The sequence below is a fragment of the Schistocerca cancellata genome, chromosome 3, assembly GCF_023864275.1.
Source record: "Schistocerca cancellata isolate TAMUIC-IGC-003103 chromosome 3, iqSchCanc2.1, whole genome shotgun sequence".
NCBI lineage: Eukaryota > Metazoa > Arthropoda > Insecta > Orthoptera > Acrididae > Schistocerca > Schistocerca cancellata.
The window spans coordinates 48,785,738-48,811,874 of NC_064628.1; the positions used below are offsets into that span (position 1 = coordinate 48,785,738).

At 45.5% G+C, this 26,137-nt stretch overlaps 1 long non-coding RNA gene across 2 annotated transcripts in view; it reads left to right on the forward strand.

Moving 5' to 3' along the window:
• Positions 1-1,737: 1,737 nt before the first annotated feature.
• LOC126176936 (uncharacterized) overlaps positions 1,738-26,137 on the forward strand; it is a 45,190-nt gene continuing 20,790 nt past the window's right edge. For both annotated transcript variants that reach the window (XR_007535713.1, XR_007535712.1), the window contains exon 1: positions 1,738-1,928. This is a non-coding gene — a long non-coding RNA (uncharacterized LOC126176936). The remainder of the gene's footprint in view (positions 1,929-26,137) is intronic.

Genomic DNA, 26,137 nt, shown 5'->3' on the forward strand with positions numbered 1-26,137 from the left:
AGTATGGTGGGTCTGACACACCGGTGTCAATGTGTTCTTTTTTCCATTTCCAGGAGTGTACTAACATAAAATTATATTTTATATACTGTGTGAACCAGAATAGCGATTCTATACAAAAGAAAATTTTTGCTTTCCCTTGTCAGTTTTACATTACATTGTTCAAATAGATTCATTATAAACCTTAATTTTCAAAATTCTTATTAAATGAATATCAGCGATAAAAACAGTAATATAAGCCATTCATGCAGTGGCTAATCTTTTCGTGTAATTGTGGAAACCTCCTTTCTTTGGCACTCAAAGGTAATGATTCCTATTTTTATTTGTAATACATGAATAAAACTGTTTATTTGTATGCCAAATATGCTAAATTTAGAACTACTTTTAAATACTAACAGTTGATGTATAATGTACATACTTGCAGTGTGCATGTAGCTTTTGTCACTGTTGTTATAAGCAATTTCACATGGAAATACTAATGACTCTGCTGAAAATATGGTACAAACATAGTGATAATATAGGAATTATCTCTGTAGTGCGATTTCAATGCAGACTTTAGATTTTTTTAGCTCTTTTAGAAGCGAGTTCAGCGTTTTTGATGAATATATATGAAGAACTGTGAACTATAATGACCTAATGCACATCGTCTTCAATTTTGAGATTGTTGCATGTATGCATGCTCCTGACATCTGTCGATTTGATAGTGAACCAGCTTTATCTGTATCTGTAGACCCACATTGTAGATGTGAACATTCACGAAAAGCTATCTCACAGATTTCTCGGACATTCATTTGCATATGGACCCAAAACATCAAGAGCAATTTATTGCTCTACACTGCACAATTGTTATCTAGGGTTGATAACATAATTTAATGTCTACATCATACTTGCAGCAGTAGTACTTCATGCCTGGAGGTATATCGGCAATATTGGCTGAACTAAAAGTCACAGAATGAGCTTAATAAATATGATGATAACAAGCACCATTAAGTGCTGGAAAAAGTCCCAACTATTTGTTTGGTGCAGTCAGTATCTGTTATTTATGTTCTGATTCTAGTTTCATATTAATTACAAACTTTACAACTGTAAAAAATACACAATTTTCACTAGCGTGTATTTGGGAATTTTGTGAATTAGCATTAGCAATAAATATAATCTTAAATATTAATTAGTACTCCATAACGATGTGGATACATTATGTTTTCAAAGGAAGTACAGGATACTGAGTATTAGAAAAGAATTCAGATCTGTGAGATTGTTGGATTCTACATAAATTTGATTTTCACAAACATCCGTTTGTCTCAAAAGTTTGTTTCTGTTCTGCGAAGTCTTATGGTTCTCGGTGCCTCATATATTTTAGTTTGAGAAACAGTCAGAAACTCGTAATGCTGTTAACCTCTGTAGCCAAGTGATGGCTCACTTCCACCTCTCCATTACGTAGCGATCCAAGCGTCATTCTCTCAATGGCCGGCTCCGGTCCCAGGGACCGCGTGACGACTCTTTTTTACTGGTCTGACCTGGCCAATATACTGCAACTTGCCAGCCATATATCGCTCATTTAAACCTTCAGTATTATGGACATTATAAGCATATGGCCTGCTGCTCGTAACTTCACAACTGGAAACTAGGTATCTCCATCTGTGTCGCCAATAACAATGTGTAAATTCGGTTTATCAAGGCGTCCTGTTACTTTCGGTGTGGAGTATCTTTTAAATGTTTTGTTCAGTGTGACGTCTTTCACGTAGTTGACACTTGACAGTCGTGTAGTGGCGGTGTTTTTGTAGTGATTTTGTTGGGAAGGAGTGTTCTTTACAGGTATGACAATAAATTGTCACGTTATCGACATGACTGAGTGTTGAAATATTTTCCATCTTAGTTGTATGTCGCCACTAATAACCTGAGCGTGTTATTGACTCCAGATGATATTTGATGTAAGTAATTAAGGTCATTTACTCCTCAGCTAGAATATTAACGGACTATGTCACCGAAGAACACTGCATCCTTTGATCACTGAGTGGTGGAAAACCGGTTCAAACATTTGAAAAATGAATTTTCACTACGTTTTTAGTGGACAGCGCCACCAAGTAAATCTTAGGGATTTTTTTCTAATTTTATTTAGAGTTACGTTTATTTTCTTAGCTTTTGCAAAAGTCATATTTATGTGCAAAGAGTAATGCTGGTTTGACAAATTAGCATGTGTCGTACGTGCAGATTTTTTTATTAACTACAGTGTCGATTTATTTGTTAGAGCTAGGTCTTTAAGGGTTTAGGACTCTTTCAGGGTATATAGACTTTTATTTATAACCAATGATTTTAATTTTGTTTTAAATGAGCCCGCAGCACGTGGCTTTTTGAATATGAGGTGCTTATTTTGGTTAAATGTTTCACAGCAGGTACTACTGAACCCCATATCATGTATCAGACTAACTGCTCTCTTTTTGTAATAGCCTACCAATATTCTGTGCAAGTGCATGAGCCCCCAATCCTGTTCCATAATTTATGAACGGGGAAACTTCCCCATAGTATCCTGTATTCGGCATTTCGTTAAATACTGTTTTGGGCGGTTGACTTAGCAAGTGTATTGCCATGCTTCTTTCCCTGTACGCAACATTTACTTGGTTTTCGCATCATAAGGTTTCATCTAGGTGCAAGTGAAGAATTTTTAAAGTCTTCATTGTCTGTGTATGAAATTCTATGTATCAAGTCTAAAGATCTATGTACATAGCCTGCAAGCCACTGTAGGATGCATGATGGAGGGTATCTTGTTTTTCTGCTACTCATCCCCTTCCCCACAAAAGACTGTCTATATGCTTCCATTTGAGCCATGATTTCTCTTGTGTTCACAGCCCTAACATGAGGTGTCTGTTGGTGGCAGTCTGTTGCAAATATCAGTCCTCTAAACTTTGTCGGTAGTATTTCGTGAAAAGAATGTCCAGGACTCTCCATTTCAGTTCATGTAGCACTTCTATGATACTCATATGTTGCTCGAACCCACTGGTAACAAATCTAGCAGCATCTTGGCTCTAAATTCCTTTAATGCAACCTGACCTGACTTGACATGAGCTCCTCTATTTTTTTTATATATATTTTTTTAAAGTAAATAAATAGCAGTTCACAGCTGAGATATTTAAAGTGATATTAAATATGTGAGAGGCACCAACTATGGACAACGAAAGAAGATACTGTTATTTTCTGGCAGTGTTGTGTTTCTCTATTTATTCTTTGCTTTAATGTTTTTGACAGTTCTCTGTTTATCCATTAATAAGTGGCAAATTTTGTGTAATTTAGAAAATAAACAGTTATTACTTGGTAGTATGAAGAGTTTCTGTATATGTAGACTACATCATGGGCAATGCCTATTAAATTACCCCAAAAGTGCCAAAGGAAACAGCAAATTTAGTCACATTGCTGACTGAGATGGTGACTTCGCATTACAAGGCTGGGCAAGATTCGATGAAAGGACAGTGTTCATGCTTGCAAGAAGAACTAGAGAGAAAGATTGGTGAACTGCAAGTGTGAAACACAACACATAATGATAAGAAGTTGTGTTGATAAGCAGTATATATAGCGGACATCAAAACTGCGGTGTCTAAAATGTCCACCAATCCATTATTATGAAAATGCAAGTGCTGAAGTTCCTACTGGAGAAACCGTAACTGTGGTTTTTTATGTTAGAGTTAGCGTTTACGTAGAACCATTTAATGAAAGACTATACAAAGTTTGCAGTGGCAATTAATAACCTGAACAATCAGGCTGTCAGATGTCATTTGGAAGCCACCTACATGCCAGCAGTATCGACACTTGCAGGACATGGTTGTCCAGCTCATGGGCAAATCTTTGGACCAACTGACGAGGCAGTTCCTATAGTTAGAAAGTATTGGTGTCAGGATGCCTTCTGAAGTTTGGTGACATCTGTGGAGAGCTGTGGAAGGGGCAGCGATATCAGATGAGACACTTTGTCGTGTGTGGCTCATGCAGCTGTGGAAGGGGCAGCGATATCAGATGAGACACTTTGTCGTGTGTGGCTCGTGCAGCTGGCACTGTCAGTGTGCCACTTGTGCAACAGACAACTTTAGTTCTGTGCCATCAGTCGCTGATGAGGTGCACACGATAGTGGGACAGGTAAGCGCCTCAGCAGTAACACAGGTAATTGATGAGTGCAACACAGGTAAAGCCATGGTTGTGTGAATGGAGTCGAGGAAATCTGTTGACAAGCAGCTCCACAGTCTATAGTTACAGTTGGATGCCGTGCAAAAAATATTATTGGCACTGGGGTCAAACAAACAAGACAACATGTGTGCAGGTAAAGTAGAGGGGCATTCATTCATAAAGCTGACAGAAGTAAGGACCTGATGGACTAGATGATAGGGTATGTTGGTACCACAAAGGTTCAATGTATGGCCCATGAGATGCGCATTTCCCCTTCCCATATGGCCCCTGCGGTCTGCTGTACTTGCAGTAGGCCACGTAGCTTCACAGAAGTGCCAGAATATGTACAGAGGGGTGGCTATCACATCAAGAGACAGTGATGGTGGAGTGATAGAAGACAGGCAGGTTGCAGCACTCAAGATCAACCCAATTATTTGAAACAATCTTTCTGTGCCCACGGCAGACGCTGAAAGGAGCTTGCCCACTCACATTGTTGCGCCGCTTGTACGTGACAGACAGAAAGGCAAATCAATGTTACTTGGTTGACTTGTGTTCACACATTAGCATGTCTCCATTAATCAAAATTGGAAAGAGGCAGTGGGAGCAACATTCCACCTAATTGTTGGTAACAACTCACCCATCATGACTTATGGTGAACAGAGGGCGACAGTGGACCATTCCTTTCAGAAATGTTTTCAAATGGAGGTTCATACTGGCTGATATGCACGAGCCAGTTTTAGGTGCAGATTTCATCCACCAACACCGACAGAGGTTACAGCTGAGCACAGCGCAAGTTAGATGTTCGGGTGAGATGATAACAGGTACAACAGACAGAAATACAGACAACAGTCACCTTGCTTGATAATCAGTTCAACCTGAAATAAGGCAAGAGGTTCCAAGTAGAGGGCAGATGATGATGCATGGTATCTGTCTGTTCAAGGAGAAGGTGGAGGCCTTACGAAGCATACCTCAGCTGACTGATTATCAGCAATTTTGAAGATTCCTAAGGTTTGTCAGCTTTTACAGACACTGTCTATCAGGGGCAGTCAGGTACAAGCACCACTGACAGATGCACTAGCATATAACAATGCTACATGCAAACAGCCCCTATCTTGGACACAGCAGGAAGCTTTTGAGAAAGTAAGATCTAATTTGCAAAAAGCAGTACTGTTGTGTACATAGTTCTGCGTAGTCAGCGCGTACACAACTTTCCCAATAGAGTGTGCCCCGCTAAGCACAATAGCGCAGGCGCAGCGCTCGTCCATCTCCGCACTACGAGATGGTGCTGTCTTAGAGACGGACCAAATTCTGCTTCCGCCGATCCGCGTATTAATATGTCTCACAGCCAATGAGATTGCTGCTAACGTAGAACCTTTTCTCCTCGCGGATCACACTCGCGCTGTGATACCTGAATGCTCAAGGTATTATAACAAGTGTACAGACCTCCAATTAGTCAGTCTGCATTAGTCTGTAGTCAAGTTTCAGTCTGCGCCTAATAAGATTATCATATTCCTGTACATAGCCATGAAGAGAAATGTATAGACACTTTGTCAAGTATCAGAGATATGTGAGAATAAGATTAACGTACCAAGACCAAAGGAACTTCAGATTATCAATTGTAAACAGCATCCAGAATCAAGTTACGTAAGGTTTATGTTTTTTATTATTTTAATAAAGGTGTGTGAAAATTAATCAAGTTCTGTTTAAAGTTGGTCACCGCCAATCTGCTACTCTAAGCATGCAAGTGGCATTTCTATCGTCTGACCTAACGGCAGAAGATAAACACGCCACGATAAGACCATGAGACATATTGCTGACACTTGCCTACTTTGTTAGAGCGACAAGTCAAATAATCTGATGGTGTGTGTACTGGAGGTATTACAGTACGCACACCACAGGTGCTGTTGTCTTACCCAGTTCATAGTGTGCAGTTGGCTATTGGTGCAGCACTCCATAGAAATGTGGAGGGCAGTTGGAAGCCTTTAGTGCTTTTCTCCATAAAGCTATGGAAAGCCCAGACTAAGTGGAGTACATTTATTCAGGAATTACTGGTCATTTATGAAGTTGTACATCAATCTTTCAAGCTTGGTTCTGATCATTTTCACTTTCCAAGGAATGAGAGAAGATTGTTCACCTCAGCAGTTCTGCCAGCTGGAATTAATTGGACAATTTACTACCAATATAAGGCACATTAAAGGGGAGGAGAACATAGTGGCAATTTTTTTCTTAAAAATCAGTGCAATATCAGTTGTGATAAATTACAACCAATTGAGAGTGGAGTATCCCTTAAGTTCAAGCAAGTGCATTTATCAGGCAGGAAAGAACGTATTTGGTGTGATGTGTCAAAGACCTTGCTGAGGCCATTTATGACTCAGTTACTGCAAAAATCAGTTTTTGACAGCATCCACCTCGTGTATCCCAGTGTGAATGCTACTGTCCAACTGATGACAGAGAACTTTGTATGGCCCAATGTGAGGAAAGATTGCTGCATTTGGGCAAGGGCATGGTTGGCCTTTCAAAGATGTGAAGTTGGTAGACATGTGCATCAGACAGTGCGAGACACTCCCGGGACAAGTTGGTTCTCTCACATGCATATATACCTTGTGGACTGAATCCCACCATGAGAGGGATGTCATCATTTGTTTATGGCCATGGACAGACAGACAGACATGTTAAGCAGAAGCAACTTTTATGGGGGGCATATCAATGGAGATGACAGCAAGGCATTCCTGAATATGTGTATTTTCTGCTCTGGATGTCCACCTCACATCACCACAGACTGAGGGCAACAATTCTAGTCAATGTTATTTCATGAGCTATCAAAATTACGAGGCATGTTTTTTTTTAAAGTAAGTACCGTTTTGAAATTAGAAAAAAGACATTCCTGCACTTGAAGAAACACCTGGGCAGTCAGCATCATCAAGACGATGACGGAGTCAAAACAGTGGTGATGCAGTGGTTAACAAGTCAGGCGAGAGGCTTCTATGAGGAGGGTATTCAAAAACTGGTACAACATTATGACAAGTGCCTCAATATTGACGGAAATTATGTAGAAAAGTAGATTAAGGTACAGGCTTTCATGTAAAAAAAAATTATTGAGATATCTTAGCACATCTTTTTTAAATTTCAAAATGGTACTTACTTAAAAAACACGCCTCGTATATGGGTTCCACCACCACCATACCACCAGCTACCATCCCTCAAGCAATGGAATATTGTGGAGTGATGGAATAAGGCCCTAAAGGTGGTACTTATGTGCTACAGTAGTTGCTGTACAGTGGCTCTAACACTGGTCTTATCAGGACATTGTACAGCAGTGAAGCCAGACTATGGGGCATCTATCAGAGAGATTGTTTATAGGGAAAAGTAGTGTCTGCTGTTGGAGTTTCAGCACAGCCGCCTCCTCTGCGGGTCCGGGGGTTAACATAGGCCTGAGGTATCTCTGCCTGTCGTAAGAGGCGACTGAGTCTCACACTTCTCGACCCTTTAAGTTCAGGTCCGATTTCATGGTTTGACCTGCCCCTTTCCAAATTCTACAGAAGTGCGGGCCATATCGGGAAGGTTGTCTTACGTGGCACATGAGTTATCCATAGTGCCCATAGATTCGCTCTCCTGAACCTCTTGTCATGGCTTTGCATCTCCACCTGCAATTAAACTATTTCGATGAGGACACTTTCTGGGGTATGTCATCTTCTTTCATTGTCTCCTGTCCTCTTTCACTCTCATCACAATATTGGATTTCCTGCACCCAATATCCAGCACGGTAGCCAGTCCGTTGTGGTGGGGCCGTCATGTACCCATTTGGTGGTAGCCACCGACAACAGTGTGTTCGCACAGCCACCATGCCAGGTGGACTTTGCTGTGGCTGTGTGGTGCACGTGGGGAGAGCCCCTGATCGAAGTGGGTGGCTTCAGGGCAGATGACCCATTATGAAGCGGACTAACTCATCTCTTGCTGGTGATCGTACGGTGCCAGCAGTCTCTAAAAAGGGCAAGATTGAGTACAATGCTGACAGATATGACCCTAAATTGTTTCCCTTCCTTGCTACACCGTGGGAGGAACTAAGGGCTACAGAAAAAAAGAGCCATATTCGCCTCAGTATTTAGTCGGTAGCAGATTGGACAGGGACTCCTTTCTACCTATGAAGCCTCAGTTTTTTGTTGAACATTTTGAGGATAAGTTTGAGAAAATGACAGCACTGTCCAAGATGAGAAGCAGTGCAGGCTTGATTCAGACAGCAGACCCCACCCCAATCCTGGGCGTTACTCACTTCTGACTGGCTGGGTGATACTCCTGTTTCTGTCACTCCCCGTAAAAGCCTTAACAAGGTCCAGGAGATTATTTTCCATCGACCTCCTCTTGCAGTCTGACGTCAAGCTCCTCGCCAATCTAGTACAACGGGGTTTTCATTTCATCTGGCGTGTTTACAGGGGACCCAAAGACAACATGGTTGCTACCGGTGCCTTCATCTTGGCCTTTGAGGGTGAGTCATTGACTGAACAAATCAAGGTGATGGTTTGCATCTGTCATGTTAAACCATACGTCCCTCTCCCTATGCGGTGCTCTGAGTGCTGGAAAATCGGGCACATGTCTTCCCGCTGCACTTCCAGTGCCACGTGGCGAGACTGCGAGCGTCCACTGCATCCATATACTCCATGTGCTCCTCCTCCCACTTGTACCAACTTTGGAGAGCAGCACTCCCCCTGCTTGCCAGACTGCACAGTACTCCAAAAGGAATGGAAAATCATGGAGTACAAGACCCTGGTCCAGTTGACTTACCAAGAGGATAAATGTAAATTTGAATGATTACATTCCGTTCGGTTGAGGTCCACATATGCTGTAGCTACATTACCATCGCCGTCACAAGTACCAGTCGTACCACACTCTGTGCCACGAATAATGGCCCTCTGGGCCTCCAGAATACATCTGCTCTCTTGATGGTAGGGGGAGAATCTCCTTCTGTTGCTCCCAAAGTGCCTACTTCGGGAGCAAGGCCCCACCAAACGCATGGGACATCGGTCCCCTCCCCCTAGCCGGAGAAGCAACAGCCTCTTCTGGCTCCTCTCATGCAGAAGGGGTCCCAAGGTCTCCACTAATGCCACAGCAGACACTCGCCAGTGGCTAAAGAAGCCAAAAGCTGCTGTACGAAGAGCTTCATGGTCTTCCTCCATGCCTGAAGCTACTTTGGGGAAGTCCTCCCAACAAGCCCTGAAGAGAAGCGAGAGTGCAAGCAAAAAAAAGAGGTTTGCTAAGGAAAAGGACCCTCCAGTGGCCCCAACACCACCACTCCCTACTGATTCTGCACCTGTGGATGAGGTGGAGATCTCAGTGTCCCCTGAGGACCTGGATCTCTCTAATGCCTCATCCACAATAAGAATGGATACAAGTCTCAGTTGGTGGCAGCAGGTGACCCTGAGTCGTAACCTGCCTCCTTGAGTCCTTCATGCCTTCCCAGCCTCATGGTAACATCATCCTCCAGTGGAATTGCTGCGGTTTTTTCCACCACCTGGCTGAGCTAAGGCACCTGTTAAACTTTACACTAGCTTTCTGCATTGCCCTCCAGGAAATCTGGCTCCCGGTAATGTGGACCCCTGCCTTTGGCGGTTATAGGGGATATTACAAGAACCGTAGCGACTGTAATAGTGTGCCAGGTGGAGTTTGTGTCTATGTTCTGAACTCAGTATGCAGTGAACTTGTGTCCCTTCAAACTCCTCTTGAAGCTGTGGCTGTCAGGATAAGGACGACGGAGGAAATAACTGTCTGCAATATATATCTACTTCCAGATGGTGTGGTACCCCTGAACGTATTAGCTGCATTGAGTGATCAACTCCCTAAACCTTTCCTACTTTTGGGAGATTTTAATGCCCATAACCACTTGTGGGGTGGCACTGTGCTTACGGGCCGAGGTAGAGATGTTGAAACTTGCCTGTCTCAACTCAACCTCTGCCTCTTGAATACCCGGGGCCCCCACACATTTCAGGGTGGTTCATGGCATTTACTCAGCCATTGATTTACCTCTCTGCAGCCCAGGAAGTCTCCCATGCATCCACTGGAGAGCCCACGATGAGTTGTGTGGTAGTGATCACTTTCGCATATTCCTGTCACTCCCCCAGTGCCATTCCCCCCAGACGTCTACCAAGATGGGCTTTAAACAAGGCAGACTGAGAAGCTTTCACCTCTCTTGTCACCGTTGAATCTCCCCCACAAGATACCATCGATGTGGTAGTTGAGCGGGTCGCTAGAATGATCATTTCTGCAGCGGAAAACACAATCCCTTGCTTTTTAGTGTGCCCCTCGGTGAAAGTCAGGAACTTGGTGGTCGCTGGAAATCGCTGAGGCCATAAAGAGCGTTGGTGAGCTCTACAGCGACATAAGTGGTATCCTTCCCTAGAGCACCTAATAGCTTTTAAACGGCTCCATGCCCGTGTTTGCCAGCTTATAAAAAGACAGAAACTGGAGTTTTGGGAGAGGTACATGTCGACCATTGGGTGCCATATGTCACCTTCCCAAGGCCGGACGAAGATCAGACATGTCTGTGGGTACCAGGGTCTGACAGGTGTTACTGGCATTAACATCAAAGGCGTGTTATCTATCGATGCAAACACAATTGCTGAGCACTATGCTCAAGCCTTCGTGCCGAAGAATTATCCCCCAGCATATTGCATCCTCAAACAGCAGATGGAAAGGAAAGCCCTCTTGTTCACTGAACATCACAGTGAACCCTATAATGCTCAATTTACAGAGTGGGGCTTCTCAGCACTCTTTCACATTGCCCCGACACAGCTCCTGGGCCAGATCTGATACACAGTCAGATGATCAAACATCACTCGTCCAACTTCTAGCCCCATCTCTTCCTCATCTTCAACCGGCTCAGGTGCAATGGCATCTTTCCATTGCAATGGCTGAAGAACACCATCATTCCACTGCTCTAACCCGGTAAAAAACCCACTTGATGTGGATAACTATCAGCCCATCAACCTCACCAACATTGTTTGTAAGCTGTTAGAAAGTATTGTAAGTTGGCAGTTGTGTTGGGTCCTGGAGTCACATGGCCTACTGGCTCCATACCAGGGTGGTTTCCACCGGATTTGCTGTACCACTGATAATGTAGTTTCACTCGAGTCTGCCATCCGAACAACCCTTTCCAGATGCCAACGCCTGGTTGCTATTTTTTTTATGTACAAAAAGCTTATGACATGACCTGGCGACATCATATCCTTGCCACATTATATGTGTGAGGTCTCTGGGCCCACTCTCGTTTTTTATCCAAAATTTCCTATCACTCCGTACTTTCCATGCCCAAGTTTGTGCTTCCCATAGTTCCTCCCCATATCCCCGCAGGGGTCTGTATTGAGTTTTGTGTCTATTTTTAGTGAACATTAACAGTCTAGCAGCAGCTGTCGGGCCGTCTGTCTCACCTTGTCTGTATGCAGATGACATCTGCATTTCATACTGCTCCTTCAGTACTGGTGTTGCTGAGTGGCACCTACAGGGAACCATCCACATGGTGCAGTCATGGGCATCTTTGTTGGCTGAAGCAGATGTTCTGGCAGCACCTCAATGCCCTCCGCTGCCTCAGCGACACCAACTGGGGTACAGATCGCTCTACGCTGCTGCAGCTCTATAGAGCCCTTGTTCAATCCTTGACTATGGGAGTCTGGTTTATGGTTCAGCGGTGCCCTCAATGTTGTGTTAACTCAACCCAGTGCATCACTGTGGGGTTAGACTGGCAACGGGAGCGTTTAGAACAAGCCTGGTGGCCAGCGTCCCGGTGAAGGGCCAGAGTCCCTCCATTGAAGTTTAGGCATGCACAACTGCTCGCCAGTTACGTTGTATACATTCGTAATTCTCCTGAGCATCCGAATTACCACCTCCTCTTCCCATCCATGGCAGTTAATCTCCCACACCGGTGGCCGAGGACTTGGCTTATGATTGCGGTTCGCGTCCGATCTCTTCTGTCTGAAGTGGAGTTCTTGCCTTTACCACCTATACTTGAAGTCAATTCATGTACACCTCCATGGTGTACACCTAGGCCTAAGCTTCACCTGGACCTTTCACTTGGTCCTAAGGACTCAGTTAACCCTGTGGCTCTCCACTGTCACTTCCGCTTGATTCTTGACAGGTACCGAGACCATGAAGTTGTTTACACTGACGGCTGAATGGCTGATGGTCATGTTGGCTTCGCTTATGTTCGTGGAGGACATATTGAGCAGCACTCCTTGCCAGATGGTTGCAGTGTTTTCACTGCAGAGCCAACCGCCATTTCTTGCGCTCTTGAGCACATCCACTCGTGCTCTGGCGAGTCGTTCCTTCTCTGTATTGACTCCTTGAGCAGCCTACAAGCTATTGACCAGAGTTACCCCCGCCATTCTTTGGTAGCAGCTGTCCAGCAGCCCATTTATGCCCTGGAACGGTCCAGTCGTTCCGCGGTGTTTGTGTAGACCCCAGACCACTTCAGATCCCAGGACATGAACTTGGTGACAGGCTGGCCAAACAGACTACATGGAAACCGCTTCTGGAGATCGGCATCCCTGTAACTGACTTGCGATCCTTATTACGCCACAATATTTTTGAGCTTTGGGAGATGGAATGGCATAGTCTCGGTATGCACAACAAACTGCATGCCATTAAGGCGACTATGAATGTGCGGAAGACCTCCATGCAGGCCTCTTGCAGGGACTCTGTGGTTCTCTGCTGGCTCCGCATTGACCATACGTCGCTAACACATGGCTACCTCCTCAGTCGTGAGGACCCACCTTGGTGTCGCTGTGGCTCACATATGAGTGTTGTACACATCTTGCTGGGCTGCCCACTTTTAGCCGCTCTGTGGTGGACTTTTAACCTTCCCAGCACCCTACCTTTGGTGTTGGGCGACAGTGCCTCAACAGCGGATTTAGTTTTATGTTTTATTCGTGAGGTTTTTTTATCATACCATCTAAAGGTAGGCATTTAGCCTTCTCTGAGGCCACCACCCTCCCTCCATTTTAACTCTGTCTCACTTTGTTTGCATTTATTTGTCTTGGTGGTCGTCTTTTCCTACATGTGTTCATCTCGCCTTGTCTTTTTGGGGTGGACATTTTAATGGGTTGCAGAGTGGCTGGCTCATCCTCTTTTATTATTGTGATCAGCCAGCCCAGACCATCTGCTCTATGGTTTTAATACCTTCTTCTACTTTTTCTTGCGGTGTATGTTTTCTCCATTTTTTTGTTTGTTCCATTCGTTTTCTTTCTAGGTGTGGTGTTGGGTGTTTTTGTACCTTGGGCCTTGCTTGTGTCAGGAAAAGGGGACTGACGACCCTGTAGTCTGGTCCCTTTATACCCCAAACCAACCAACCATCAGTCAGCATCTATGGAACAGGGACTGCCATACATGATACAACAGCTCAAGCTACAGAGAGCTGGGCTACTCCCATCCTTAGCATCATGTTGCCAGGCTCTTACATAAAAAAAATTGTGACATGGTTCTGTGTAATGTGGGCAGAAGCTGCTACGCATGCTGTGACTACCACTGTACTCTGTACTTTACAGAATATTAAAATGCTATGAACATATGGTTCAAATAGCGTACAATGACCAAATGATTGACCTCTGACAATGTCATGGGAGAAGGTTAAATCAGAAAATGTGCTCACCGTCGGAATGCCCACACAACTCCAAGAGTGAGTGATTCCTACACAGGCTGTTGGGACCCCACCTGATGTGTACCATGCAGCCAGCTGGAGCACCACCTTCTACACAACAAATGATGCCATAAGAGAAGCCGAAGAGCCTGTTGACTTACACTAGGGCTGGTCAATGAGTACAGCATGAATTCCTACTCTTGGAGATCTGCTCTACTGCAGAAGGGGGTAGGGGGCGAGGTGGCTCTATGGGTACACGAGCTACAGACAGTGAGTGAAGAGACTAGCCAAAGTGCTGAGCTATGTTTCCCCATTTATTCTTTCCTTTAATGTTTGTGACAGTCCTGTTTATCCATTATTAAGGGGTAGTTTTCATGTAATTAAGAAAATAAATAGTTGTTACTAGATATTCTGTGGAATTTCTGTGTATGTAGACTACACCATGAGCAATATCTATAAATGTGTGGAAAATTAAAAATATTATTTAAACTGGCAAGCCTCCAAAATGGTCATCATGCATGAGCATAAAACGTGAGCTATTGTTCTACAGCAGATTGAAATGTGTGAATCATGCCTGTAGCTATCCAAAGGTGCCATGCAGTCCTTTTTGGAAAGAGGAATGATCTGCATCTTCATCAGATTATTTGGAAGTGTTGGATGAGTGGTTTAGTACAAGTTTACACATACTTAGGTGTATTTGTTGCAATAATTTTTAGAAGTCATTCTGTAAATAGCCAACATAATTTGAACGATTCATTTCATCGGCTTTATGCATTGGAATAGTGTGGCGTCACTGCACCTGTCCTGTACAGAATGTAAGAACATTGTATGTTAATTTTCTGTCCTGAGATCACATCATTTACAGTGATTCCTTTGGAGGTGTGTACATTCTGTTCAAAAGGAAAAAAAAACCTTGTAGTAAACATTCTGCAGCGTGTATGCAATCGTAATCAGCCGCAACTTCTGATGGTATAAACAATATAGAATATTTTGCATAAGGCAGATCTTTCATTCATTGGTGTCAGTGTTTGTTAAATAGATCTAGCCACAAAATTGAGACATGGAAACTTTATTTGTTCATCCATTCGATCATATGGCTCGATGACACTGATGGGATGTGTGTAAACCGCACTATAACATTGGGGAAATTACTTACTGCTGCATGAATATGCCTGCTATCTGTGGTGCATTGTCTTTTCCCCTGGCCATATGGAGTGAGCTGTAACTAGCTGGAGCATAGACCTTGTACCTGGGTGGCTCTGATTGTGCAGGGATTTGAACAATTGCTGACATTAGTTCGGATATGGATGTGGCTTGGCTGGGGGCACATCAGAATACAGTTGTTCGCCACTACTAGGAATGTCTGAGTTGTAGTTGTGATGATGACTGCATGTCTTGTAACAGGTCTTGAAGCTCATGATCTGATTTCTATGCTTCTGCAAGTGCTGTATAGTCCATTGTAGAAATGCTTCCAACATAAGAGAAACTGTCTGCTACAATGTTCTTCATACCTGAGATGTGCTGGATGTCCATGGTGAATTGGGCTACATACAGCAGCTGATTCTGTTGTCTTGGCGAGCAGCTCAGGTTATTTTGCTAGAAGGCGAATGACAGCAGCATGTGGTCAGTAAATATTGTGAAGGCACGAGCTTCGACATGAGGGCAGAAGTTCTTCATGGCTTCATACATCAGCAGTAATTCCCTATCATACATTCTCCATTTCTTCTGTGAGACAGTCGGTGTTTTAGAAAAGAAAGCTAGTGGCTGCTAGGCCTCTTTGATACATTGTTGAAGAACACTGTCTATTGCTGTCTGACTCGCGTCTACTACCACAGCCAACAGTGTATTCGGCTCAGGATGTGCCGACAATCCCACATCTGCTATTGCTTGTTTAGACTTCTCAGACACTGTGAACATAACGTTTGTCCAGGTAATTGCTAAGTTACCTTTGTCCTTTGGGCCCACCATCGCAGCTGTCAGCAGCTCTTGAATTAGCTGCATGCGGTAGGTACTGCCGATAAAAGTTCAGCATGCCTAAATAGTGCTTAAATTCTTTGTAGGTGGCCAGCTAGGGCAGCTAGCAGGTAGCTTCAACCTTGTCTGTCAATGGTAGCAAGCCTGAGGGGGTAATGTGGAGCCCTAGAAAGTTTATCTGTGGTTGTCCCAAGATGCATTTTGCCACTTTCAGCATGATTCCGTATCCACTCAGTCATTGGAAAACCTGGACAAGATGCTGGCAGTATTCTTCTGATGAAGCGGAGAACACTAAGATGTCATTTAGGTATGCAAAGCAGAACGATGGAACACTCAGCACTGAATTGACGAACCTCTGCCACATCTGCGCCGCATTCCAGAGGCCAAAAGTCATGAACTTGCTCTCAAACAAGGCAAATGACTTAATAATCACAGTCTTCTGGATGTCCTTGTCTGCCACCAGAATCTGTGTGTAGGCCTTGTGCACTGTAGGCACAAGTGCTGCTCAACACATTTTTGTAGTCGCAGACCAGATGTAGCGGGTATCCGTCAGGAATTGTGGGCGTTCAGAGCTCTGTAGTTTCTGCATGGCTGCCATATAGCACACTTCTTAGGAACAAGGTGCAGGGACGAAGACCAGGGGCTATCAGATGGATGCATAATGCCCTCTTTGATAATGTTATTGAACTCAGCTTTCACTATCTTCAACCGGTCCAGTGCTAATCTTCAAGGTCGGCAGCAGTTTGGTGGCCCCTCATTCATCTTGATATGATGCACAGTGTTGTCAGAAATCTTCGGTATGCCTGGGGGCTTTGTTAACAGTGTTAAAGTCTTTCAGTAGCATGGCACATTCATCATCTGTAGTGTTTATCAGTCGTGCAGGTTGCATGGGTGTCTGGTGCCAGAAGCCTGCGCCCGTCAGTCCGATGGTCTATTCTACAAGGCAGGCATTCGACACATCTGGAAATAGATTACAGTATGCCAATAAATCCACACATATAATTCTTTCACCCATGTCTGCCACAGTGAAATTTCCATGGGAAGGCACAGCGGAGGCCAAAATCCAGCTCTATTCTGTGCAGGCCATTCGTGGAGATAAGCAAGTTATTTGCGGCCGCCAAGCAGAATGTTGTATGTGGTCAGCACTGATATAGCAGCATTCTCAGGTAGATGCATAAATCAGAGCCAATATCTATCAGGTACTTATGGCCAGTGCGTTGATCGCTGATGAGTAGGCGCTGTGACGTTGGCTGGCAGTCTGACAAAATGCTTACAATCGATTGCCACTGGCGTTTGGGTACATGCAGCAGTGTTGCACATGCTCCTCAAAATGCCGATGGTACCAGCAGACAACCTTCTATACATCAGGTGTCAGCACAGGCAAGCGAGACGCGCCGCTGCTGGAAGAGCACCTTCTATACCTTTGTTGGCTACGATCTCCACGATGCTGCAACATGCTACCAGGTAGCTAAACTGTTGGTTCAGGTGATTGACTTTCGCTGCTAATGCCTCATACTCGATGCGCGCTACTGTGCTGGTTGTACTTGCACACTACACAATTGATGCTGTAATGGACACAAGTGACACACTATCCAGTACTTTGTCAGCCAATCCTGCCACAGAGTCTAGCGATATCTCTGACTGCATTGCAATAATCACCTTGATAGAGGGGGCAGGCGACTGCTCCCAATCGTACACAAAACAGCTGATTGGATATGGTACCTGTGTCAATTTTGCTTCGAAGATGACGCAGGTACTGTGATGGTCTTCGGTCGCCAATATCCTCTTGGGCCAGTAGTCAGTACATCTACATCCATACTCCGCAAGCCACCTGACGGTGTGTGGCGGAGGGTACCCTGAGTACCTCTATCGGTTCTCCCTTCTATTCCTGTCTAATGCACTCCTCTTCAGATGTGGTAACATAGTGGATCAGTTCAAACAGTCATATACATTCCAATGATGTCCTGAACTACTTCTGTGTACTGCTGTTCGAATTGGCTCACCAACGATGTAAATTTAGAAACACCTGCTGTCACACCAGAACAGAAAAAATTTCTCTCTGCCTGGGCAAACAACAATGCCGGGTTGTCCACCCGGAACAGCGGTAGCCTCATGGCTAGTCTGTGCATGGTCAGGTTCACAGTCTCTGGACTTCCATCCATTGTGTTGTTTACTTGTATTAAGAATGTGCAGGAAGCCTATCACGTCGAGATCACCAGTTTTGTGTCTGTGTATGAGAATCAGGCCATGATTCTACTGTGCCAGCTACAGGAATAACATTTACACCAGAATATCTACAACACAGCAACAGAACTTTGATTGATGAACGCTAGACTAGGAATGCAAGAAGAGATCAGTTATGCGTAGTGAGCTCATTGTTTGCTTGTGTTGCTAGATAAATTGTATACAAGAACCTGTACAGGACTAAAGCTAAATAACATAGAATAACCTACACAAGGAATAAAAGCTGTGTGCGTCACGAGAACAAAACACAGTGCTCCTAGTGGAACGCACAGCATTACTTGGAGCACGCATGAAAATTGACACTTGGAGTCAGGTTGAAACTCGTGCACTAACACCACACGTCAGATGATTGCTGCACTCACTAAAATAGTATGTTTTATTTATAACAAAGGTACATAAAATAAGAATAGTGGCAAAAAACATTAAACATGAATAGTTGATTGCTAAAACCCCATGTACACTTCTGGTTAAAAGAGAGAGAGAGAGAGAGAGAGAGGGAGAGAGAGACTTAAAAGCAGAAATGCATACTCTGCCTGTCGCTTCTCCAGCCTGTGCACAAAAACATCCAGACCCATTGTTTCCTGTCATGCAGACAGAGGAAGGAAGTTTGAGTTGGCCTCAGAAACACCCAAAATCCAGGTCTTAGGTTTTCTTCTCAATTTTTGGCAAAACTGCAATGTGCAGTACAGCTGCATAAGAGAAACTGGTATTGTTGTTAGTAGTCTTGGGAAAATGGGCAAGAAGCTTGTACCAATAGTTATGCAAAAAAGAATGAAACATTTTTGGGAATATTGAAGAAATATTATGCAGAAAGCTAAAATTATTGGAGAGGAACATGTGAGTTGTAGATGCAAAGCCCCCCCTGCGGGTCCGGGGGTTAGAATAGGACTGAGGTATTCCTGCCTGTCGTAAGAGGCGACTAAAAGGAGTCCCTCCCCCTCAAGGGGGTAGTTAGCGCCTGCGTCCAGAGACGGACGGTTCCACGACCTAATTTGTGGTCATTTTGGTTTTTCACTTCTCGTTTCTTCTTTCCTTTGGTTGGTTCCTTTCTTTGTTCTTCTCTGTCTCACTGTCTTCCTTACTCTTTCCCTTGCCTTCTTCTCCTTGCCTTCTCTGGTCCCCGCCTCGGCGTTTGAGACAGTCTGTCCTCTCTCTCTTCTTTCTCCTCTTCTTCCTTCCTCCATGTGCGCGCCTGAAGGCTGACCCACGCGTTCGCACGCGTAGCTGGTGATGGGGTAACGCGTAATTCCCCGCCCTGGGTAGACAAGTAAGGCACGCACGTACCCCCTGGTAAAGGCCAGGCCCAGGGAGGGGTGATTGCCTGAGCTGATACCTTCTGACCATGCCGATTGGTCCCTCCGTCTGTTTCTCGGGAGGTGTGACCTGAGGTGTAAACATTCACCTAAGGCGGGAGTGCCCTCTGAGAGGGTCCCCACAAGGAAGGAGCGTGCCATCGGAGACGCTGGCAATCATGGGGGATTCCTCCGCAATGGATTTCTCTTCTTCTTCTCTCTCGACTTCTGCCCCTAAACGGAAACTTGACCAGCCACCAGTGACAAAAGTACTACTGGCTGCCCCACAGTTCCTCGTAGTTTCTCGATCTGAGGACGGCAAGGATTTTTCCTCTGTCAACCCTTTCGTTATCCAGAAGGGCGTAGATGCCATAGCTGGATCTGTCAAGTCGTGTACCAGGTTGCGTAATGGTACCTTGTTACTAGAAACTGAGAGCGCCTTTCAGGCACAAAAACTGCTTCGGGCCACACTCCTGTATACGTTCCCTGTCCGGGTGGAGGCTCACCGCTCTTTGAATTCGTCTCGTGGTGTGGTCTATACTCAATCACTCGACGGATTGACTGACGAGGAGATTCAGTCTTTCCTCACTGAGCAGGGCGTGACGGCTGTCCATAGTGTCATGAAAAAGGTCAACAATGACCTTGTACCGACCCGGACACTTTTCTTGACCTTTGATAGTGTTCAGCTGCCGTCGCGTATCAAAGCGAGCTACGAGGTTATTTCTGTTCGCCCCTATGTTCCGACACCTACGCTCTGCTACCAGTTTCAGCGTTTTAATCACACTCGCTAGTCTTGTTCCAAGGCGGCTAAATGTGTCACTTGTGGCAGGGATGCCCATGAGGGTGACTGTCCACCTCCATCTCCTCGTTGTGTGAACTGTCAGGGTGACCATGCAGCGTCCTCCCGCGACTGTCCCATCTACAAGGATGAACGCTGTATCCAAGAAATTCGGCTCAAAGAGAAAGTGTCCACCTCGGCTGCTCGTAAGCTATTTGCTAGTAGGAAGCCCACGCTGTTCCCAGCGGGAAAATACAGTACTGTCCTCGCCTCTCCTTGGACTACCAGGGAGGTGGCGACACAGACATGCGATCTGACCTTCAGCACCACAGTCGTCCGTTTGGCCAGTGCTGAGATTGCACGGTCGACGTCTCCTCTTCCTCCCGTCACCCCTCAGACACAAGCACCTTCATCAGCTTCTGCTAAGACGAAGACCCAGAAATCAGATGCACGGGCCTTCAAGAAGGAACCGTCCCATGCAGACTTCCTACATACCTCGAACTCCCAGCCGTCGACCAGTACTTCCACTAAACGACCTTCCAAGAAGGCTCATAGGAAGCACAGTTCTCCTTCTCCGCCGCGGCGCATTTCTTCTCCTGCGCCACCAAGCGGTTGCCGCCCCATGCCGTCATCCGTTTCGCCTGGCCGCACCGCTGGTAGCCGAACATCTGGCCGTCCATCGGCGGAGGAAGCTCCTCCTCCCGGCCATCTTAACGAGATGGCCGATGAACCTATAGAACCAATGGACGATGACTGTCCGCCTACTGATAGCGGCGGCAGTGCTCGCTCGAAGCCTGGCCCTCAGCGGCCTTCGAGGTGACCCCTTCTTTCGTCTTCCTTTTCCTATCACGATGGCACTTATTCACTGGAATATTCGCAGCATTCGCTCCAACCGAGAGGACTTGAAGTTGCTGCTCCACTTGCACCGTCCGCTTGTCGTAGCCCTCCAGGAAACGAAGCTACGCCCATGCGATCACATTGCCTTGGCACACTGCACCTCTGTGCGTTTTGACCTACCCCCTGTGGTAGGTTTCAGGCTCATGGAGGGGTTATGTTGCTGGTCCGGGATGATATTTACTACGATCCCATCACATTGCACACTGGCCTGCAGGCAGTTGCCATCCGAATTACTCTCCCCACTTTTACATTTTCCATTTGTACTGTTTACACTCCATCATTGTCTGCCGTTACCAGGGCAGACATGATGCTAATTATTGCTCAGCTACCTGCACCATTTTTGTTAACTGGAGACTTCAATGCCCACCATCCCCTTTGGGGCTCTCCAGCATCCTGCCCGAGGGGCTCCCTGTTAGCAGACCTTTTCAACCAGCTCAATCTTGTCTGCCTCAATACTGGCGCCCCTACTTTTCTTTCGGACACATCTCACACCTATTCCCATTTAGACCTCTCTATATGTACTCCCCAACTTGCACGCCGGTTTGAGTGGTATGCACTTGCTGATACATATTCGAGCGACCACTTCCCGTGTGTTATCCATCTCCTGCAGCATACTCCCTCTCCGTGCTCCTCTAGTTGGACCATCTCCAAGGCAGACTGGGGCTCTTCTCTTCCAGGGCGACCTTTCAGGATCAAACCTTCACAAGCTGCGATAGTCAGGTCGCACACCTCACGGATGTCATTCTCACTGCTGCTGAATATTCCATCCCTCACCCTACTTCTTCTCCACGTCGTGTACCGGTCCCCTGGTGGACTGCAGCATGTAGAGACGCTTTACGTGCTCGTCGACGTGCTTTACACACATTTAAAAGCCACCCTACAGTGGCGAATTGTATCACTTATAAACGATTACGTGCGCAGTGCCGTTGTATTATTAAAGAAAGCAAGAAAGCCAGCTGGGCTGCTTTCACAAGCACCTTCCAACAGTTTTACTCCTTCTTCTGTTGTGTGGGGTAGCCTGCACCGGCTATCTGGCACTAAGGTCCACTCACCAGTTTCTGGCTTGATGGTCGCGAATGGCGTCCTTGTGGCCCCTGAGGCTGTCTCCAATGCCTTCGGCCGCTTTTTCGCAGAGGTTTCGAGCTCCACTCATTACCACCCTGCCTTCCTCCCCAGAAAGGAGGCTAGGCCACCTAACTTCCGCTCCTAAAATCGTGAAAGTTATAATGCCCCTTTCACCATGCGGGAACTCGAACATGCACTTGCCCGGTCACGGTCCTCCGCTCCAGGGCCTGATTCTATTCATATTCAGATGCTGAAGAACCTTTCTGCTGCGGGTAAAGGTTTCCTTCTTCGTACTTATAATCGCATCTGGATTGAGGGACATGTTCCCGCATGCTGGCGCGAGTCCATTGTTGTACCGATTCCTAAGCCGGGGAAGGACAAGAACTTGCCTTCCAGTTATCGACCCATCTCGCTTACCAGCTGTGTCTGTAAGGTGATGGAGCGAATGGTTAACTCTCGTTTGGTTTGGCTGCTTGAATCTCGACGCCTACTTACCAATGTACAATGTGGATTTCGTAGGCGCCGCTCTGCTGTTGACCATCTGGTTACCTTGTCGACCTTCATTATGAATAACTTCTTGCGGAAGCACCCGACTGCGGCTGTGTTTTTTGATTTGGAGAAGGCTTAAGACACCTGTTGGAGGGCGGGCATTCTCCGCACCATGCATACATGGGGCCTTCGTGGTCGCCTCCCTCTTTTTATTCGTTCTTTTTTAATGGATTGACAGTTCAGGGTTCTGTCAGACACCTTTCGCCAGGAGAATGGGATGCCACAGGGCTCCGTTTTGAGCGTCGCTCTCTTCGCCATAGCAATCAGTCCAATAATGGATTGCCTCCCAGCTGATGTATCAGGCTCCCTTTTCGTGGACGATTTTACCATCTATTGCAGCGCGCAGTGTACATGTTCCCTGGAGCACTGTCTTCAGCGTTCTCTTGACCATCTTTACTCCTGGAGTGTCGCCAATGGCTTCAGTTTTTCTGCCGAGAAGACGGTGTGTATTAACTTCTGGCGCTACAAAGAGTTTCTCCCACTGTCCTTACGACTCGGTCCCGTTGCTCTCCCATTTGTGGAGACAACAAAATTTTTGGGTCTTACATTTGACAGGAAACTTATCTCGTCTCCACATGTGTCTTATTTCTCTAAATGTCCTCCGTGTTCTCAGTGGTATGTCGTGGGGAGCGGATCGAACCGTCCTACTTCACCTATATCGGTCGATCGTCCGCTCAAAGCTGGATTATGGGAGCTTTGTATACTTCTCTGCACGGCCGTCCATCTTACGCCGCCTCAACTCCATACAACATCGGGGTTTACGTCTTGCGATCGGAGCATTTTATACTAGTCCCGTCGAGAGTCTTCATGCTGAAGCCGGTGAATTGCCACTGACCTACCGGCACGATTTACTGCTTTGTTGGTATGCCTGTCGGCTACTGTCAATGCCCGACCACCCGTCTTATCGTTCCGTTTTTTACGACTCTCTCGATCGTCAATACGGGTTGTATGTCTCTGCTCTGCTACCCCCTGGAGTTCGCTTTCATCGCCTCCTTCGACACCTTGATTTTTCACTCCCTGCAACTTTTAGAGTGGGCGAGAGCCACACGCCACCTTGGCTCCAGGCTCAGGTTCGTGTTCACCTTGACCTCAGCTCGCTCCCAAAAGAGGTTACCCCCGGTTCGGTATATCGCTTCCGTTTTGTCGAACTTCATTCAAAGTTCATTAATATGACCTTCATTTATACAGATGGCTCCAAGACCAATGACGGGGTCGGTTGTTCTTTTATTGTCGGGGCACAAAGTTTCAAATACCGGTTCCATGGCCATTGTTTGGTCTTCACAGCTGAGCTCTTTGCCCTCTACCAGGCTGTTCTTTATATCTGCCGCCACCGACATTCTGCTTATGTCATCTGCTCCGATTCCGTGAGCGCCATCCAGAGCCTCAGTGATCCGTATCCGGTTCACCCTTTTGTGCACCGGATCCAATGCTCTCTTCAGCAGCTGGTGGACGACGGTTCTCCGGTTAGCTTTATGTGGGTTCCTGGCCATGTCGGTATCCCTGGGAACGAAGCTGCAGAAGCTGCGGCCAAGGCTGCGGTCCTCCAGCCTCGGACAGCTTCTTGTTGTGTCCCTTCATCAGATTGTAGCAGGGTCATTTGTCGGCACATTTTATCGCTGTAGCATGCCGATTGGGCTGCACTTACGGACAACAAGCTTCGGGCCTTGAAACCCCGCGGCTTGGACGTCCTCCTCACGCCCTTCTCGGCGGGAGGAGGTAGTTTTGGCCTGGTTACGAATTGGACACTGCCGGTTCAGCCATCACCATCTGCTGACGGCTGCGCCGGCGCCGTTCTGCCCATGTGGGCAATTGCTGACGGTCTGCCACATTTTAACATCCTGTCCGGATTTTACTACACTGCGTCTTGATCTTGGCCTGCCATGTACTTTCGATGCCATTTAAGTGGATGACCCAGGAGCAGCTGCTCGCGTTCTTCGTTTTATCAACTTGACACACCTGTCTAAGGACATATTATTATGCCGTTTTTTTTTTTTTTTTTTTTTTTAATCCTATGCCTGTCAATCTTTTATCGTGTTTTCCCTTTTAGTTGCTGTTTTAAACTTGTGCCTCGCGGTGCATTCCTAATGTAGTCTGGGCGCTAATGACCATTGAAGTTGTGCGCCCTAAAACCACAAAAAAAAAAAAGAGAGATGCAAAGCAGTTCCAAAAATAATGACAGTAGAGGACTGCAAATGTCAAAGAGGCTGTTTTAGTATTATTACAGGGTATGGCAGAACTCTTGCTTTAACACATTTTCCTAAATGTGAATTGCAAGAATGACCAGGACCTTTTCCTGCAATGACAGATCATAGCTAGTGCGGGAAAATGACACCACCCAAGAAATGAGAAGAGCTGCAGGTGTGAAGAATCTTTTAGTTAGTTTGCTCTTGCTGAAGACAATCAGTTTGAGGTATGTTGAAACTTTTCTAATTATTTATGCAGTAACTGATGAGTGAGTGAAAAATTACATAAACTGATGTGTAGTGGGCAGACACCGAAAGATGAAAGGGGGAAATCTAAGTGTGTTAATGCTGTGCCATCGGAGGAAATTGTCAAAATTGAAGATCACGGTAGATCATTCCCCATCAAGGAAAGTCATTATGGCTGCCATACTATGCACTACCTAGACTGTGAGCTATTTGTGAAAAAAATTCACCAACTTCTTATTGCCGAGCATCCTAACTCAACAGTGAAATACAAGTACTATAATAAAGTTTTTTCATGAAAACTTATCATTTGCTTTCGGAAGACCAAAGGAAACACTTAGTGCACCTGAAAAGGGTTGACATTAATGATAAAGCCAAAAACACTCAATGAGGTCACAAAGCGAGAAGCTGTAGCAGAAAAGAATGTCCATATCCAAAGATCTAAGAAGTTATATGATTCTGTAAAAAGTGGGAAAAGACAATCGGAGACTGATCATGCAGCTACTGCTTCGTTTCAACTACAGGCAAAATGTTCAACTTCCCTCGTGTCGCTATGCAAGAACAGATCTACTTGTGCCGGTTGGCTGTGTGCTGAATTTTGTATACATAATCTACAAACGAGATCATCTGTTATTTTATCCCTATCACAAAGAGAATGCAAAGAAAGAAAGGACCCAGCGAAGTTCGTTCTTTTTTATTAAGCTATGTAGCACCAGATGCGAAAAAGTTTCTTCTGTTTTGAGAACTGCCTGCAACAGAAAAAACACAACACAATGATCCACCTGCAGTCAGCTCTTGTGGAGTTTCACTGGTTTGAAATAATATATCATCTTTAACTTATACACGGTCATTCATTCCTGCCATGCGATAATGTGTTTGGGGTAATGAAGAGAGTTCTCAAGAGAGTAAAGAGAATGTATGCAATTCAGGAGTGTATAGTAACTGCAAATTGTAATTTCATTGTGCATTTTGTGGATGGAAATTAAATAGTAGACTTCAAGAAGTGATAGCCATTAATTTATAATATGACTTGCTTTTCTATTGATTCATCAAGATGAAGTATGCCAGGGGCTGGCAAGGTACCACTAAATATTTCAAAATTTCATCATCAATATTGTAAATCTTCATGCTAGGAGTTGTGGAAGCA